The following is a 19,716-nucleotide window of genomic DNA, read 5'->3' on the forward strand; positions in this document are numbered from 1 at the left end:
TTTGAGGAAATCTGTAGAGGTAGTTAATTAGCACTACTGAGACACTAATTACCGCTCCTGTGAATGTATGTGCCCTGCTCTAGAGTATCTGAACGGCACTGGAGAAAACAAACACATCAGAAATGAGGACTTCATTTCATACAAAAAAGCCTTAAACAACTTTACAAATGGTCTCTTTCCTGCAAAACAGTCCTATTTTTCTACTCTCATATCCAGTCTGGCTTTCGTGTGAACCACTCCACAGAATCAGCCCTTACAAAAGAGGCCAATTATCTTCTTACAACTACAGTACATCCAAATGCCATTATGGGGTGAGTGAAGGGTGAAGTGTGTGACCTCTTATACACTTTGTGGGCTTGATTCACAAAGCGGTGATAACCCAGTTATCACGCCTAAAAGACTTTAGGCGTGATAACCTTTGCACTAGCAAAGTTATCACCGCTTTGTGCTCTAACTCGCGCGAAGCTACCGCGCGTACGCGCGCGCAAAGTCCCATAGGGCATAATGGAAGCTTCGCGCGAAGCGCCGGGTGCTGCGCGCGGAAAATTTGCGCGAGTTTCTTCTTATCATGCCTAAACTGAGTTTAGGCGTGATAAAGGGGTTTTCACTCGCGTGCAAACACTTTGCACCGCTTTGTGAATCAGGCCCTTTGTGTGTGTTCTGTGTTCCTGTCTTCCTTTTTCTGGTGTGCAGATCTTTAAAGAGAGCCCACGGTGGGCTAATAAAATAAAAATCTGATCCGGGCTGAGCTGATCAGGTAACCTCAAAAACGCGCTCCTGTGGGCCACACTGGCCCATGTTCCCTTTTGTGACCTCTGGAATGAGAGACTGTCTCATTCACAGCGTGCAGGGAGTTGGGGGAGCGGCAGGGGCCCAATGGCAGCTCTGAAAATGCTGCAGGAACGCCCCTGGTGGGTGTTTTAAACAGGGAATCCCTCTCCCCTATGTTTACTTCCGAGATAGCGACAAATAATGTCGCAAATTTTGGGGGGCCAAAGCGCAGCGGTAGGGGGGCAGAGAGCGGTGATGTGGTGACACAGAGGCATGGCATGAGGCAGAGAACATGCCTCTGTGTCACATCTGCCCTTCAAGGAATCGCCTCGGGTTCTCTTTAATGTAGGTCCAACTACTGCCAAGGGATGGCCCTTTTTGACATGATATGTACTCGTTGACCATGGACATAGTGTTCACTTGCGATGTAATAAAGAAACCTTTTACTAGATGTAAAAAAGGAAAACCGAGAGCCCAATATAGTGTAGTATGTATTGTAATAAAGTGGAAAATGAATGTACGAATGTTTATACTCACAAACCAGGGTTACCGCACAAGTAACCACTGAAGATGCAGGTGTGGAGATTAAGGCCTGTCCCCATTTAGGGCTAAGATGTCGCTCTCTGTAGTTCAAGAAGAAAAGGATGAAGGTGAACAGAGGCGCCAAAAGGATAAAATTAGCTAAAATTGTTAAAATCGCTGTGGAGACAGTGGTGGACTTACCTCCCCCAAGCAGACAAACAGCTGTCAATTTTTAACAAAATAAATGTATTTACATACTCCAAAGTGTACAGCAATTAATTTCACAGTTTTATTCCTGCTTCCTCAGGCAATAATAAGGAGTATCACACAGCTCAAAGGCGTACAGAGGTGCTAGGCTAGGCTCTAGGCGTACACCTGACTTTGAGCTGTGTGAAAAAGCCTTCTTATTATTGCCTGAGAAAGCAGTAATATACCTGTGAAACGCGTTGCTGTACACTTTGGAGTATGTAAATAAATGTATTTGGTTAAAAATTTACAGCTGTTTGTCTGCTTAGGGGAGGTAAGTCCACCACTGCCTCCACAGCGATTTTAACAATTTTAGCAAATTTTATCCTCTTGGCGCCTCTGTTCACCTTCTGCTTATACTAGATGTGTACTTAAAACATATAACAATACCATGCTAAACATTCTATAAATAAGTGGATCTATCACTACCATTACATGTTACACAACTCAACTGGTTGGTAGCACTACAACATAACTTTATTATTTTGTGCAAGAGTATCGTTTTTCTTCATGAATAAACAATATTGGTCCCAATTTTTGTCTTCCCAGGCACAAGAGAAACTCAAAAGAAGAAGTCTCATCATAAAGACAGCAAGCAGACCAAATAAAGTGTATTGGTGTCAATTTGACTTAACTCACTGCTAAGAAAACAGGAGCTGTATACCTCCAGTATGTTCACTATAAGCTGTTGCTCTGTGCCTGTAGGGATAGTAAACTAGCTGCAGTGTGTGCTGATCTCTGCTACCCCAGTATGTACAGTATAAGCTATTACTCTGTGCCTGTAAGGATAGTAAACTAGCTGCAGCGTGTGCTGATCTCTGCTACCCACAGTACAGTATAAGCTGTCACTGTGTGCCTTTACTGACAGTAAACTAGCTGCAGTGTGTGCTGATCTGTTACCTCCAGTATGTACAGTATAAGGTGTTGCTCTGTGCCTGTACTGATTGTAAACCAGCTGTAATGTATGTACAGTATTGGTTGTAAAGCCTGTACACACATACAATTTTGAATAGCCAATTTTACTACTTCTAGATATTATGAGAGCTCAACTCTGTTCACAGTATTCAAAGTCTCTTGGCCCTCATACTACATGCAGTGGTAAAATTGGTCAGTGATTGACCAATCAAAATTAAATGTGTATATGCATCTTTATTCTATGCCTATACTGATAGTAATATATCTAATTAAAGGCTAGGGGGCTTCATCCAACATTTTGCTGGGCGGGCCCATTATTATTAGGTTACACCGCTGTTACATTCATGTAATTTGGTCCCACTCATAGCCACGCCCACTCCCTGCATGGCCACACCCATTTTTGCCACGGCAGATCCTTCCCACCCGGTGCCCATTGGTGCCCCAGATCTTTTAGGATCCTAGCAACTCATGGCTTAGCTCTGCTTATTTGACATAACTCATGGTTTACCTCTCCTTATTTGACATAACTCATGGTTTAGCTCTCCTTATTTGACATAACTCATGGTTTAGCTCTCCTTATTTGACATGGCTTAGCTTAGCTCTCCTTATTTGACATAACTCATGGTTTAGCTCACCTTATTTGACATAACTCATGGTTTACCTCTCCTTATTTGACATAACTCATGGTTTACCTCTCCTTATTTGACATAACTCATGGTTTACCTCTCCTTATTTGACATAACTCATGGTTTACCTCTCCTTATTTGACATAACTCATGGTTTACCTCTCCTTATTTGACATAACTCATGGTTTAGCTCTCCTTATTTGACATAACTCATGGTTTAGCTCTCCTTATTTGACATAACTCATGGTTTAGCTCTCCTTATTTGACTTAACTCATGGTTTAGCTCTCCTTATCTATTAATCTCATGAATTATCTCTTCTTATTTGTTTATCTCATGCATTAGCACTTCTTACAGTTAAAGGAGTTATCAGGAAATAAAAGGTAAAATGAGAGCTAATTACCCAGTACTTCGTCCAGCCCCAAGCTCCCAGCATGTCCCTCGCCGCAGCTCTGCCCGCAGCTATTCGCCGTCTCGCGGTGACTACATCAGGCTGACCTGGAGGTCGGCCTTTACTGCGTCACCGCCACGTGGACCGACACATACTGCGCAGGAGCTCCAGTCCACGTGGCGGTGATTGACAGCACCTCTTGCGCAGGCCCAGTAAAGGCCGACCTCCAGGTCGGCCTGACGGCATCACCGCGGACCGGGAAGCAAAGACGGGGAACGGCTGCAGGCAGAGCTGCAGCGAGGGATATGCTGGGAGCTTGGGGCTGGACGAAGCCCCGGGTAAGTAGCCCTTGTTTTACCTTTTATTGCCTGATAACTCCTTTAAGGTGAAAAATAAGTAATTTTTGTGAATCAACCCCTTTCATTTATGTAAACGGACGCCATCCCTGCAGTGGAGTGGTGGGAAAGATGGCTGGTGCAGGGGCGGTGATGGCCAGCGGCGATCAGAGTATCAGACATAGTTCGACATTCTAAACTATAAAGGATGGCGCTGTGCCAGATGTTATGAGGCAACAGCGCCACCTTGTGGCAGCAAGATTTATTGTGTCTTGCAGGAAAATGTCAATGTTTTACATATTTCCACTAGGGATGATCAATGATATGCAAATACTTCTAAATTTATGCAAATTTATGCAGCCTGAAATTTTATCAATCATGTCCTACATAGGTTTTAACTGATTGGTCCAATTTCAAGCTGCATATATTTGCATAAAAAATTATATCAATTTGCATAAACTCAGAAGTATTTGCATCTCTTTGATCATTCTAATTCTGACACAGGAAAGGAAAGGGTTACATTTTTCCAGTTTCTTTACACATCCATCATACATTTAACCCCCTAGTAGTCGTAGGTAAGTGTGATGCACACCTCCAGTTGCCCAAAGGGGATGTGCCAAGGCTCAGTCCAGCAGTACTCCAGACAATTCAAACTTAGGAAGAAGATTGCCGGCACCATCCAACGTAATTTTCATGCTCTTTTTATTTTTCAATTCATCACAGCAAATACATGGCGACGTTTCGAGGGTAACCTCTTTATCAAGCTCTTGCTGCAAGTGAAATACATTCAACCTAACCAAACCATCTTTATATACTATCCATGAAGTGCACCTGACCAATGAACCACCGATTTCATTACCACCAATCATAATGGTCCTTGTACATAGCGGACCTGATGGGGAACTGTCTTAACTTACTCTCATTGGTGCATTTGAACTGGGGCATCTCACACCCCCACTACACACCCACCTTGGATCACGCCTGCACCTCTCAGGTGTCAGCCATCCCCGCCGTCCTCCCGTCTGGCCGCCGTAGCGGACCTGACAGAGAACTAGCGTGATGACGCGTACATACCCGCACGCATGCGTAGTATGACGCGTCGGGCCGTCACTGTATGACGAGCTCTGCGGGCACGCCCGCAGATTCTCGTCATATGATGTTAAGAGAGATGCCGGCGCGCCCAATGGGCGGAGACCAGGAAGTAAACAAAGCGGCATGCGGCCAGTAGCTCGCATAAGCCGCTGTGTTGCAACGCCAAATAGGCGTCATATAAACGCTACACTCTAGACATCTGTCATCACTCTAACTACTATGCATATATACATACATAGCTACACTTTATAAGCAGGAACCCAATTAGATGTAAAATTCAATTTTGATTAGATCAACATATTAATAGATAAAGTTACTATAAACCAACCATACTTATACACAAGTACCCGGACGTTTTAATGATAATAATCGTAAAAATCAATATGCCACCACATTAATACCAACGTTCAAGCACATGCGCACAAGTATGTGTCTTTCAAGGTAAAGGGAAAGGGACATCAAGAAGCCAAACGTGCCTGTGTCAAATGGTGTCGCAGAGTATGGGAACTATCAAATCATATTATATATCTGGATACAATGCAGCCGTAAGGGTCTACCTATAAAAATGGTATTAGATCTAATTCTCTATTGAGACCCCTCGGCTCCATTGTATCCAGAGTTTTTATCCAAAATGCCTCCCTCCACAATAGTTTTTTAATCCTATCCCCGCCCCTTCTTAGAGGCATCACTTGTTCTATTACCATGAATCTCAACTGACTGGCATTATGTTTAGCCTGTACAAAGTGGTAAGCAACCGCCTGGTCTGTTAGTTGTTCTCGAGTCGCATGTTTATGCGAAGACAGTCTTTTTTTCAACTTTTGCGTTGTTTGTCCCACATATAATAACCCACAAGGGCACTTTAAAGCATATATCACATAGGAGGAGTCACAAGTGTGACATCCTCTGATTTTATATTTCGTGCCCCGATGGGGATGAACTATTTCTTGTCCCCTAATTACGGAACTACAGTGTACACAGTTGAGGCATGGATATGTGCCTCTCCTAGTAGTCATGCATGTCGGTCGCTGCTTATCACCTGTATCGGCATGTACTAGTTGGTCTCTCAATGTGGGTGCCTTTTTATAGGATATAAGGGGGGGGTTTCTAAAATGTTCTATTTCTGGCAGGCTGTCTGCTAGTAGATACCAATGGTGTTTGATAATTTTGGCAATCGTCTGACTTTGAGTATTGTATTTCGTTACAAATGGAATTCTATTGTGTATCCGTCTCCTACGTCTTTGTCCCTCACACTGCGTCTCCACTCTGGTACATGCTTTTTGTATCACTACTGGCGGATACCCTCTTCTCGTAAACTTATCCCGTATCTCCTCCATCCTCTCCACCCGTTTGCTATCATCTTCCACTATGTTTTTTATTCTCTGAAATTGACTGATAGGGACCGACCTCCTCGTGGCCCACGGGTGGAAACTCCCATAATGCAGAAGGGAGTTCACATCCGTGGGCTTTACGTAGAGGTCGGTAACCAGACGGTCACCCTGTCTGGTAACCATAGTATCCAAAAAACTGACCTGTTTCTCTGAGCAGTGTACTGTAAGTCTAATGTCTCTGCATCTAGTGGCTACCTCATCCACGAACTGTTGTAGGGTCGAATGTGACCCCGCCCACACGCAAAATATGTCGTCTATATATCGGAACCACTTAATAGCGTGTTTCTTAAAAATTTCATTCGTGTAAATAAACATCTCTTCGTAGACGCCCATATATATATTTGCGTAGGACGGGGCCACATTCGACCCCATGGCTGTGCCCCGTATCTGCATATAGAACTTATCTTCAAAGCGAAAATAGTTGTATTTCAACACTATCCTTAATAAATCACAGATAAATTTAATCTGTACCGAGTCATAATCTGAAGCTGTTTCCAACATATATTGGACTGCCTCTATACCCCCATCATGTGGGATGGAGGTATAGAGGCTCTCCACATCCAGCGTCACCAATAACCAAGGGCCACTCAGGCCCTCCATGTTTCTAATGATATTCAGGAACATTTGTGTATCTCGTAAATAGGATTTAATACCCACTACAAATGGTCTTAATAACTGGTCTAAATATTTGGCTATAGGGGCCAGGATTGAACCGATCCCAGCCACTATGGGTCGGCCTGGTGGATTCTCTAACCTCTTATGAATTTTAGGACAGAGATAAAAAACTGGAGTTATTGGATGATCCTGTAAAAGAAAAGTTGCAAGTTTATCATCAATAGTATTATTTGCCACTGCCGTCTGTACAACATCACTTATCAGCTGCCGTATTCCACACAATGGATCATTATCTAACATCCGATAGGTCGATGTATCGGAGAGCTGCCGCAAGGCCTCTCCCCGATACATCGACGTATCCATCACCACAACTGCCCCACCCTTATCCGCCGGTTTGATAGTAATGAGCGGATTATCTGCCAGTTCTCTCAATGCTGCCTGTTCCTGTCTACTGATATTTTTACGTACAGTGAAACCCGTCAGATTCTGTTTTCTAAATAGCTCATCTATCTCATTTTGAACTTTTTTTATGTAAATATCTATAATTTGACATGATGGGGGCTGAAATTTGCTTTTAAGGCGTAAGCCTGTATCCTTGAGTTGCAGCTGTTCAGTTTCAACATCACAGACCGGAGCAAAGTCCAAAGTTCGGGGCAATGAAAAGAAATATTTCAGCTTGATGGCACGAAAAAATCGCTGTAACTCTATATCCACTTCCAATGGACTAGGAAAGTTAGTTGGTGCAAATGATAAGCCATAATTCAATGCAGAGAGCTGCGTATGGGTAAGTGGATAAGAGGAGATATTAGTAACTATCATGTTCTCCGATATGGTCGATTTTGTCGAGACCGAAGTCGCTCCTTGATTCCCCCTTCTCTTACGTCCGCCCCTACGTTTCCTTTTTGACTTGATGCTAAATCCGAAGACATTTCTTGGGATGAGCTAGTAGGTATTCCGGATATTTCAGATTGGCCATTTCTTGGCTTACTGCCAGGTCTTCCACCTTGTCGTGGCCTCCGTGGGAGGCGGGAGCTTTGCACTGGCCTCTGCCAATTGTAAATGAATCCACTAGTATAGTCGTGCTCATCTCTTTGATATTTCTCACGTTTTATAACTTGTATTTGTTTTTCATGTAGCTCAAGATTATTTGTCAATTCCTCCTCAAATGCATCATATTCTGCCACTGGAATCAGTTGTCTGAGTTTAGTTTTAAGTGCAATCCGTTGTGACTCCAATTTGGGAAGCTCCTCTTGTATACGTTCTATGGTCAGTACCATTGAATCAAATGACGCTCGATTCCATATCCTGCTCCATTTGTCACAGAATGTCTTGTCTGTAGGAAACATTATGGGGGAGACGTTAGATCTCATTCCTCTGGGTATGCGTTTGACCCTATGGTACTCTGCTAGAGTCCTTGCATGTAATTCAAAAGTAATATGGGTTCTTGCAAGTTTAATGATCTGTTTCCGTATCGCCTTGTCATCCGCCATATTCAGAAAGGCTACCTCTTTGGAAACCTGTCCCATAATCCTGGTAGTCTCCTCTGGGGTGTATGAGAATATGAGGGTCCCCACATCAATATCCTCCATGGTTGCACTAAGGGTGCTCTCACAATGTACTGGTAATCCACTAGTAGTCGTAGGTAAGTGTGATGCACACCTCCAGTTGCCCAAAGGGGATGTGCCAAGGCTCAGTCCAGCAGTACTCCAGACAATTCAAACTTAGGAAGAAGATTGCCGGCACCATCCAACGTAATTTTCATGCTCTTTTTATTTTTCAATTCATCACAGCAAATACATGGCGACGTTTCGAGGGTAACCTCTTTATCAAGCTCTTGCTGCAAGTGAAAATTGAATTTTACATCTAATTGGGTTCCTGCTTATAAAGTGTAGCTATGTATGTATATATGCATAGTAGTTAGAGTGATGACAGATGTCTAGAGTGTAGCGTTTATATGACGCCTATTTGGCGTTGCAACACAGCGGCTTATGCGAGCTACTGGCCGCATGCCGCTTTGTTTACTTCCTGGTCTCCGCCCATTGGGCGCGCCGGCATCTCTCTTAACATCATATGACGAGAATCTGCGGGCGTGCCCGCAGAGCTCGTCATACAGTGACGGCCCGACGCGTCATACTACGCATGCGTGCGGGTTATTGGTGGTTATTGGTGGTTATTGGTGACGCTGGATGTGGAGAGCCTCTATACCTCCATCCCACATGATGGGGGTATAGAGGCAGTCCAATATATGTTGGAAACAGCTTCAGATTATGACTCGGTACAGATTAAATTTATCTGTGATTTATTAAGGATAGTGTTGAAATACAACTATTTTCGCTTTGAAGATAAGTTCTATATGCAGATACGGGGCACAGCCATGGGGTCGAATGTGGCCCCGTCCTACGCAAATATATATATGGGCGTCTACGAAGAGATGTTTATTTACACGAATGAAATTTTTAAGAAACACGCTATTAAGTGGTTCCGATATATAGACGACATATTTTGCGTGTGGGCGGGGTCACATTCGACCCTACAACAGTTCGTGGATGAGGTAGCCACTAGATGCAGAGACATTAGACTTACAGTACACTGCTCAGAGAAACAGGTCAGTTTTTTGGATACTATGGTTACCAGACAGGGTGACCGTCTGGTTACCGACCTCTACGTAAAGCCCACGGATGTGAACTCCCTTCTGCATTATGGGAGTTTCCACCCGTGGGCCACGAGGAGGTCGGTCCCTATCAGTCAATTTCAGAGAATAAAAAACATAGTGGAAGATGATAGCAAACGGGTGGAGAGGATGGAGGAGATACGGGATAAGTTTACGAGAAGAGGGTATCCGCCAGTAGTGATACAAAAAGCATGTACCAGAGTGGAGACGCAGTGTGAGGGACAAAGACGTAGGAGACGGATACACAATAGAATTCCATTTGTAACGAAATACAATACTCAAAGTCAGACGATTGCCAAAATTATCAAACACCATTGGTATCTACTAGCAGACAGCCTGCCAGAAATAGAACATTTTAGAAACCCCCCCCTTATATCCTATAAAAAGGCACCCACATTGAGAGACCAACTAGTACATGCCGATACAGGTGATAAGCAGCGACCGACATGCATGACTACTAGGAGAGGCACATATCCATGCCTCAACTGTGTACACTGTAGTTCCGTAATTAGGGGACAAGAAATAGTTCATCCCCATCGGGGCACGAAATATAAAATCAGAGGATGTCACACTTGTGACTCCTCCTATGTGATATATGCTTTAAAGTGCCCTTGTGGGTTATTATATGTGGGACAAACAACGCAAAAGTTGAAAAAAAGACTGTCTTCGCATAAACATGCGACTCGAGAACAACTAACAGACCAGGCGGTTGCTTACCACTTTGTACAGGCTAAACATAATGCCAGTCAGTTGAGATTCATGGTAATAGAACAAGTGATGCCTCTAAGAAGGGGCGGGGATAGGATTAAAAAACTATTGTGGAGGGAGGCATTTTGGATAAAAACTCTGGATACAATGGAGCCGAGGGGTCTCAATAGAGAATTAGATCTAATACCATTTTTATAGGTAGACCCTTACGGCTGCATTGTATCCAGATATATAATATGATTTGATAGTTCCCATACTCTGCGACACCATTTGACACAGGCACGTTTGGCTTCTTGATGTCCCTTTCCCTTTACCTTGAAAGACACATACTTGTGCGCATGTGCTTGAACGTTGGTATTAATGTGGTGGCATATTGATTTTTACGATTATTATCATTAAAACGTCCGGGTACTTGTGTATAAGTATGGTTGGTTTATAGTAACTTTATCTATTAATATGTTGATCTAATCAAAATTGAATTTTACATCTAATTGGGTTCCTGCTTATAAAGTGTAGCTATGTATGTATATATGCATAGTAGTTAGAGTGATGACAGATGTCTAGAGTGTAGCGTTTATATGACGCCTATTTGGCGTTGCAACACAGCGGCTTATGCGAGCTACTGGCCGCATGCCGCTTTGTTTACTTCCTGGTCTCCGCCCATTGGGCGCGCCGGCATCTCTCTTAACATCATATGACGAGAATCTGCGGGCGTGCCCGCAGAGCTCGTCATACAGTGACGGCCCGACGCGTCATACTACGCATGCGTGCGGGTATGTACGCGTCATCACGCTAGTTCTCTGTCAGGTCCGCTACGGCGGCCAGACGGGAGGACGGCGGGGATGGCTGACACCTGAGAGGTGCAGGCGTGATCCAAGGTGGGTGTGTAGTGGGGGTGTGAGATGCCCCAGTTCAAATGCACCAATGAGAGTAAGTTAAGACAGTTCCCCATCAGGTCCGCTATGTACAAGGACCATTATGATTGGTGGTAATGAAATCGGTGGTTCATTGGTCAGGTGCACTTCATGGATAGTATATAAAGATGGTTTGGTTAGGTTGAATGTATTTCACTTGCAGCAAGAGCTTGATAAAGAGGTTACCCTCGAAACGTCGCCATGTATTTGCTGTGATGAATTGAAAAATAAAAAGAGCATGAAAATTACGTTGGATGGTGCCGGCAACCTTCATACATTTAACCCTAAACTTTGAACACTCAATTGTGAGCCATAGTGATTGGCAATTATTGACGTGATAGACTTGATGCTTTCTTTAAAGCATACAGAAAAAATATCAACGTTATATAAATCTAATCTTGGTGCTTTGGTAAATAGACTCAGTTCATGCTCACTAAAAACTAATTTCCCCTTTACATTTTTATTACTACCCCTGACAATATTTTAAAGTCTGATAATCACTCTGAAAAGACAGGGTGTTGAATTTGTCTCTGCAGATTTTCCGGGCGGTTAATGTCCATGTCAAACCTTATTAGTGAAATCTTGCGAGAGAGGAGACAAATTAGAGGAGCTTCTAAATAAATCTGAGCGGTGTAACAATATCCAAACTGCCGCCTCACTGTACAGGCTGCTTCATTTACATATTCTGATTACTAATTCCCATTAATCTAACATACTTCAAAGGGCTCAGATCACCATATATAGTCTGGCCTTATTCCAGTGACAGGAAACGCTTGGAGAGAGAGAGAGAGAGAAAAAATGGAGACAGCAAGAAATGAGGTATAAATAGATTAAAGATTAGTGACACACTGTTCTCTACAGAAAACTCAACAGCTGACTGTACATCATCCAAATTAGTTTTTCCTCTTCTTGTGAAAGTCTGATTACAGACTTAAAGTGGCCTTTAGCTAGAAAAAATGTGTGTGTACATGTGCTTGTGTTTATGGCCGGATTTGTACTCTTTCCCACCCAAGGACCCTGTCACCAGCCGTCCCCCTTTAGTATAGATATCCAGATGACCACTCCCAGTATAAGTAGCCAGATGACCATTCCCCCTCCCTCCAGCATAGGTTGGCTGTTGACTCTTCCCCCAGTATAGATAGTCAGATGACTCTTCCCCCCCTGATGACCGCTCTCCCTCCAGTATAGGTAGCAAGGTGACCCTTTCCTTCCCCCTAGTATAGCCTGCTGACCACCCGCCCTTGATCCTGTGGTGCCCTAAGCCATGGCTTATGTGGCCTTAGCTTAATTCCTGCCCTGCATGTGTTTGTGAGCAGCAGTGTAGCTAAGGATATATGGGCCCCAGTGCAAGTTTTACACTGGGCCCCCCAAACACTCTATACATAACAATTGATGCGGCGTACTAAAACCTGCCAAGGACAACATAGTGTCAGAGGTGCAAAAAGGGGATGGAGAACATTTTTTTAACAATTACTACTATTCAAAGCATATATAGTATACTATACTATATGACTCTGTGCTGTGTTACTGCTTGTATCCATGTCTATAGTCATCATTCCATTTTACTGCATTGTCAAGCTCATTGTGTTATGTTTTTACATGAGTGCTGCTTGATTATGAATGTGTGTACTGTGTGTAGTTTTTGGTGTTGTGCTATTGTATTGTGTGCTCTGCTTATGGCTCTGTCCATCTGTGCAATCATTAGTGCTGTTTACACATTATCTATATAAGTGGAGCTTCTGTGAGTGTAGAGTGGTGGGTGTGCCAAGAGATGGGCTTTTGTAACCTCATGTTCATTGATTAATGGATCTGGACGATGGGCAGCTGAGTTTCTAGGTGTAGGCTCTATTGCGTTGGCTGCTGTAGTGTGCTGTGCTGCTTTCACCCTCTGCTTACTGTCAGCAGTGTTCTTTTCTTTATAAATTGAGTTGAGCTTTGTTTGGTGGGAGTGTGTATGAGTGGAGTTTGTTGGCTTTGATTTACGATGCTGTGAGCATGTGCTGGTGTTAGTCGGTGGATGCAGAGTGTGGGCGGAGGATAGTATGACCTCATATCCACTCATCTGTATGTGTGTTTTGTGCTACTGGCTGCCATCCTCTGTTGGCAGGTTGATGTGCCTCCTCTCCAGCCTTCTGACATCATATGTGCTTGCTAACCATGGACACTGTGGTCACAGGTATTATAAAGGCATCTTAGATATCTTAGATTATACAGGGCTGGATTTAAGATAAGGCCACATAGGCCATGGCCTACGGCACCACAGGATCAAGGGCAGGTGGGCAGCAGGCTATACTGGGGGGAGGGTCACCTGGCTATTTATACTGGAGGGTGGGGGTCACCTGGCTATCTATAAGGAAGGGGGGAGGGTCATCTGGATTCTTATACTAAAGGAAGGGGGTTAGGGGTCATCAGGCTACCTATACTAAAGGAATGGGGATTCATCGGACTATATAAACTGGAGGAGGGGGTTATCTGGCTACCTATACTGGAGGTGTGGGGAGAGAAGGTCATCTGGCAGCTTATACTAGAGGGAAGGGTCAACAGGCTACCTATACTGGGGGGAGGGGTCACCTGGCTACCTATACTGAAGGAGGCGGCTGCTGACAGTGGCCTTGGGCAGTAAAGAGTACAAATCCAGCCCTGAGATTAGTTCCTTAGAAGTTCATTACACAGGCAGTCCCCTACATACAGACAGGTTCAATTCTGGGAAGTTGAGTTTTTTTTATAAGTTGAGTCATGTATTGTACATATTGGTACATATGGATAAATGTTTCACTTTTGAACAACTTTGGATTTGAACATACAGTATAAACAACCCATGTCAAAGAGGTACCTGGGCTTAGTGCTGCCGGTCTCTCCTTCACAGGTTTGCAAGTAATAGAAAAATATAATAGAGAGAAGCTCAAGAGAGGATTAATTGTTAAAAAGGGAGGCTACTATGATATTACGTACCGATACCTTGGTGAATTGGGGGTCCAACCGTAGAAACAAGGTTAATACATTTTGAAAATTAAAGTCTTTTGTATAGTTCTTTTTAAGCTCCAATGGTGCCTCTCCTTCCTAAGTGGGCGGTTGCCTAACATGCCTGTATATAGGACCAGTGGGAGGGGAGAGCACTATACCCTGTGTGGCCTGAAGAGGCGTGTAACACACATGAAGCAGCTGTTGGCGGCCAGGGGTGGTCTGTCATTAGCTGTCTGCACCGTGTTTAAATAAACTAAGCTAACTGCTAAGAGTGCCAGAGTCCATACCTTCTTTCTTAACCTCCTTGCCGATTATCCCGAGCTCAGCTCGGGGTAACCTGCGTAGGAGGATTTATCAGGCCCCGCTGGGCCAATTTTCAAATTTTTTTTCCCCTACACGCAGCTAGCACTTTGCTAGCTGCGTGTGGTATGCGATCGCCGCCGCTAACCGCCGATTCGCCACTACCCGCCGAGCCGCCCCCCCCCAGACCCCTGCGCAGCCTGGCCAATCAGTGCCAGGCAGCGCTGAGGGGTGGATCGGGGTTCCCTCTGACGTCCCGACGTCCATGACGTTGGTGACGTCATCTCGCCCCGTCGCCTGGCGACCGGGGAAGCCCAGCAGGAAATCCCGTTCTGTACGGGATTTCCTGCTTACTCTGATCGCCGAAGGCGATCGGAGTGGGTGGGGGGATGCCGCTGCTCAGCGGCTATCATGTAGTGAGCCCTGGGCTCGCTACATGTTTTAAAAAAAAATAAAAAAGTGCTCTGCTGCCCCCTTGCCGGCAAGGGGGTTAAACAATGGTTTTGTAACAAACTTCTGGTATGGTCTCTGGAGGCTGTTCTTATAGTGTGGAGCAGCTGGAGGAAGCTTCCTCTTCCTCTTTGGTCAAACGCATCCCCGGCTCCCCTGTAGACGTGAATCAGCATAAGGGCATCCCCAGCTCCCCTGTAGATGTGGGTCGGCATGTTGTTTCTGGCAGGATGCCCGCAGCTCAGAGCTGCCTTTATAGGCTGAGGAGGCGTGTCTGATGGGGGGTCAGCTGTGATGTCATCAGCTGACACCTTTTTGCAGGAGGTGCCTTCAATTCTTGGGGCTGGACTTTTTCTTTGCCTCCTGGGTACTTAAGGCCAGAGTATTCACTTGCTCGTTGGCCTTGATACTAATCAGTTCACTGGTTCTTGGCCCTTAGCTAGTGAGAGTTTGAGAGATACATTTTATATATTGCGCATCAGCACAATATATATGTACTCTAGTCAGTCAGTATTGTATTATTGTAATATTGTGTATTGTATTGTGTACCGACCTTTGCCTGCCTCTTGACTATGAATCTGCCTAACCCTTCTGTACTACTGCCATCGGCCTGCCCCTGACTTCGATTCTGCTAGATCCTTCCAATACGACTGACATCTGACTTATGTGTATGACTCTGCCTGTTATTTGACTACGATTTTGCCTAGCCCTTCTGTACCTCAAATATCTGCTCACGTGAACGACCTCGGCCTGTCTCTGATTACCCTTTTCTCACTAGTACTGTGATGTGCACTTGTTACGCTAGCCCTATTAACGTATCAGCGTGATAGGTTTTCAGTTGTATTCAATGGTCTTTGACGTTGTTTAGACAACTTGCATAAATGTATACAATATTTTAAAATGTAGGTTAGTATCTGTATTATGTTGCTGTGTGGGGTAATGGCATAACGCCACAGGCCTTATATACCACTGGCTCTATCCAGATGTGCCTCTTAACAGCTGTCAATGTTAGCAGCAGAGAAAGGGAGGAATTAAAAGGAAAATATTAATATTCCATTAATTCTCTTGCAAATTTGCATGTGGCAGCTTTCTCATCAAGCTCACACTGCTCAGCCCGATTGATTTTTTTTTTTGGCTTGTACTAATCTCTGAATGCTTTGAGAGCAGCTGCTAGTGCTTGATATGCAGGCTTTGTATATATTCTGCATACTATTAATATAATTCCTCATTGCACTGTTTCAGATACAATGAAACGTAATTGTAATGCTAAATTCTTGTGATGGAAGAGAAATATGGTCTGGTCACTAAACATATGGGTAAATATAAGAACCATAGCTCCTTGGGATATGTTATGAAAAAAAGCTATTTATTTGACTAAAATTCAAGAGCAATCACTGAACAGGCACACTTAAACATACTTTATAGCCATGGGCACTATTATAAAGAGCCTTGTAGGTTACCAAATCATATACTGTAATCATCTTACAAAGGAATTGCAGTAGCACCAGTCTTTTTTTTAGATCCATCTATCCTTGATTGAACAGTCAATGTACTAATGATTAAGAGCGCTGCCAACTTCTCCCTGTTCCCCAAAAAATGTAAACCATTTTATGGTCAGCTGCCCTAGGTTCACACTGTCTTTAGTAGAGGTTAGGGACGGGTCTCTTCCATGAGGATACCTCGACGCAGTGGAAGAGTCTAGCACGGAACACAGCACACAAACTGTTTTTAGAAGCCAACGTCCTCCATTTTGTTGCATCTGTTTTGAATGCAAGTTGTGTTACCTACCTATATTTAGGCTCTGCACATCCATTCAGTTAGTCAATCAGATGCAGCCTGCCTTGGGAAGCACTGCCACCTCCTCCCGCTGTATAGAAATGTAAGTTTACTTATGGCTAGCTGCATCCATGTGCTATTTCAGTTTACATTCCATTTTAATCTTACGGTTTAGTGCATCTGTTTTGAATACAAGGTGTGTATTTAGCTTCTAGGGGGCTCTGCACGCCTCTGTTGGTAGTCATTTCAGTTGCAGCCTGATTAGGAGAACTGCCAATTTCTCACTGTTCCCCCAAAAACGTGTAAACCATTTTATGCCCAGCTGCCCCAGGTTCACACTTTGTTTTTTTTCTTAATTATAGGTTAGGGTCTCTTCCATAAGAATACCTCCTTGGGAAGCGCTGCCACCCCCTCCTGCTGTATAGAAATGTAATAATCACAAGGCATGTAGCAGAGTGACTGCCACAAACAGGATAAGGATTATGCACTTCAAGGTACCGTCTCAGAAGCAGTAAAAATGTATAAAAGTATCTATATCCGAGACTTTCACAAGGAACACACTGTGATGGCTACTTGGCTAGAGCTAGGCAACCGGCTCTTGGCATCTACAAAATGGTAAATCTTGTGAGGTGATGAGGTGATTCATGGTATACAGTGATGATTAGTACTGACCAAATTAATTCAAGAAAGATCAACTGGTGAACCAACATAAGGTTTATGGGTCCACAGGGCACAGCTGTGTTTGCAGCACATACACGACGCTAACCAACCATACCAGTTTCATGTCTGTAAGCTGTTGTAGGGGAGCTTGAGTAATTTATCATCTAGAAAAAAATTGCTATTAACTTCCAAATGTCAAAAACCTTTGCAGTTTCAATTCCAAATTTTGCTATAGAAAATTAGTCCATAAAATCTCCAGGGCTGTATTAGTGTACCAAAGAATAAGAAAATTCCAGCCCTGAAACAGGCATAATACATATCCATCAAATCAGTTTAGAGTTTGCAGCAGTGAAGCTTCTAGAGAAATGACAAAGATGGGCAGGGGCACACCATGCAAGCCACGCCCCAGAACGCTGCAGCCACCCATCCAGCATAAGGGGATGCAGGCATGTGGGAAGCGAATACACCCTGGACCAGATGCGTATCTAGGGGATCTTCCATTATATACTACTTTCCATTTACAAAAACTTTGCCAATATTCTAAAGCAGAGTTATGTTTGTGAATCCATCTGAATCCTGGTTGGTGGTCTGCATGTTTTCAGTTGCTGGAGCTGCATCAAACTGATATAGGAGATTGACAAATGGGCATATGCGGGCTAATCAGTTTTCTCCTTTTAACCTTTATTCACTTGTATTATGATTGCGATAAATCAAAATTAATACTTGTTAGATGTAGTTGTGAATCCAATCTACTTTGTGCCAAGATAGTTGCATCTCTCTTTCCCCTCATAATTGCGTGTTTCAAAAATGTTATGCTTTTGGACCTTAGGTCCTGGAGGGAAGGGGAGTGGATATACTATAAGCACATTAACTGACCACCTGTCTTGAGCTTAAAGAAAAACTATAACGAGAGGTATGTGGAGGCTGCCATATTTATTTCCTTTTTTTTAAAAAAAATACCAGTTGCCTGGCAGCCCTCCTGATCTATTTGGCTGCAGTAGTGTTTGAATAACACCAGAAACTAGCATGCAGCTAATCTTGTCAGATCTGACAATAATATCAGGAACACCTCATCTGCTGCATGCTTGTTCAGGTTCTATAGCTAAAAGTATTACAGGCAGAGGATCAGCAGGGCTGCTAGGCAACTGGTATTGCTTAAAAGGAAATAAATATGACAGCCTCCACATACCCCTCGCTACAGTTGTCCTTTAAACTCCCCTACATAAAAAAGGCAGCAGAATGTACTTTTATAATTGAAAAAAAAAAGATATACTGGTTACTAAAATACGGAATGCTGCTTATTAACTTTTTAGACATGTCATTCCCTGTATTTTTTTTACTGATTCTATCTAGAGTGTTGAGTGATTGACCACTGTCAGTATTGTATAGGAGGCACACTGTTTAATAGTCAGTCTGTGTTGACAGTCTTTTCGAATGGAAGCTTATAGCTACGTGTCATAAGTTTTATAATAGGTGTTGTAGCCACATCACAGCCTCCTGACTTATGTTGTGGCTGCCAGGTTCTGTCACGTAGCCCCGCCCCCTGCTGAAAAAAAGTCATAGTGAGGAACTAGCCAGCAGGTAAATATACCTTCCAAATGACAAGACGCTAACATTGTTAAATGTAAAAAATGTCAACGCTTACCTCTTTAAAGTGGATCTGAAGTGAACTTATCATTAATTATTGCATAATTGTGTTCCTTTCCTATTGTTTATAAGGCATTCCTCAAGCCAAATACTTTTTTGTTTTTGTTTTAATACTCCAATTCCCTATAAACTAAACATGCCACGCCCACAGCTTCTCCAGAGAGCCTTGGCAATAGCAAGGGCTCATGGGAGCTCAGTCTGGGCAGGAAGAGGGGGAGGTGTTACTAGCCATTGATTTCAGAGGCAGAGGGGAGAAGGGAGGAGGAGGGGGGATTTTTTCACATGCTGAGTGCTCAAGATGCAGATAAGCCTGCCTCTGTGTAATGTTTACAAACAACATGGTTGCTGTCATTGTATCACAGAAAGACATAATCATATTCTATTAAATCTGCTTGCAGCTAGATTTGCTGTGTAAACTATCTAAACTTTAGAGAAGATATATAGACAAGTTACTTGTTATAGTTAGTTTTTCATCTCGGATCCGCTTTAAAGGGAACCTAAACTGAGAAGGACATGTATTTTTCCTTGTAAAATAATACCAGTTGCCTGACTCTCCTGCTGATCCTGTGTCTCTAAGGCCCCGTTCACACTTGCGTTTCTGTGCCAAACGGACCGGATGACCGGATCCGGTCCGGTTGCATCAGGTATGTATACGGCTGCGATCCGCATCCGTTTGGTAAAAGTTATAAATAAAACTATATAATTGTTGGGGTCTGGGAGGTCAGCA

The 19,716-nt window shown here is 43.6% G+C and overlaps 1 long non-coding RNA gene across 1 annotated transcript in view; it reads left to right on the forward strand.

The window, feature by feature from the left end:
* The first annotated feature begins 2,100 nt into the window (after positions 1 to 2,100).
* LOC137519746 (uncharacterized) overlaps positions 2,101 to 19,716 on the forward strand; it is a 40,269-nt gene continuing 22,653 nt past the window's right edge. The window contains exons 1-2 of the long non-coding RNA XR_011021127.1: positions 2,101 to 2,208; positions 17,045 to 17,176. This is a non-coding gene — a long non-coding RNA (uncharacterized lncRNA). The remainder of the gene's footprint in view (positions 2,209 to 17,044; positions 17,177 to 19,716) is intronic.

Source organism: Hyperolius riggenbachi, chromosome 1 (genome assembly GCF_040937935.1).
Source record: "Hyperolius riggenbachi isolate aHypRig1 chromosome 1, aHypRig1.pri, whole genome shotgun sequence".
Taxonomy (NCBI): domain Eukaryota; kingdom Metazoa; phylum Chordata; class Amphibia; order Anura; family Hyperoliidae; genus Hyperolius; species Hyperolius riggenbachi.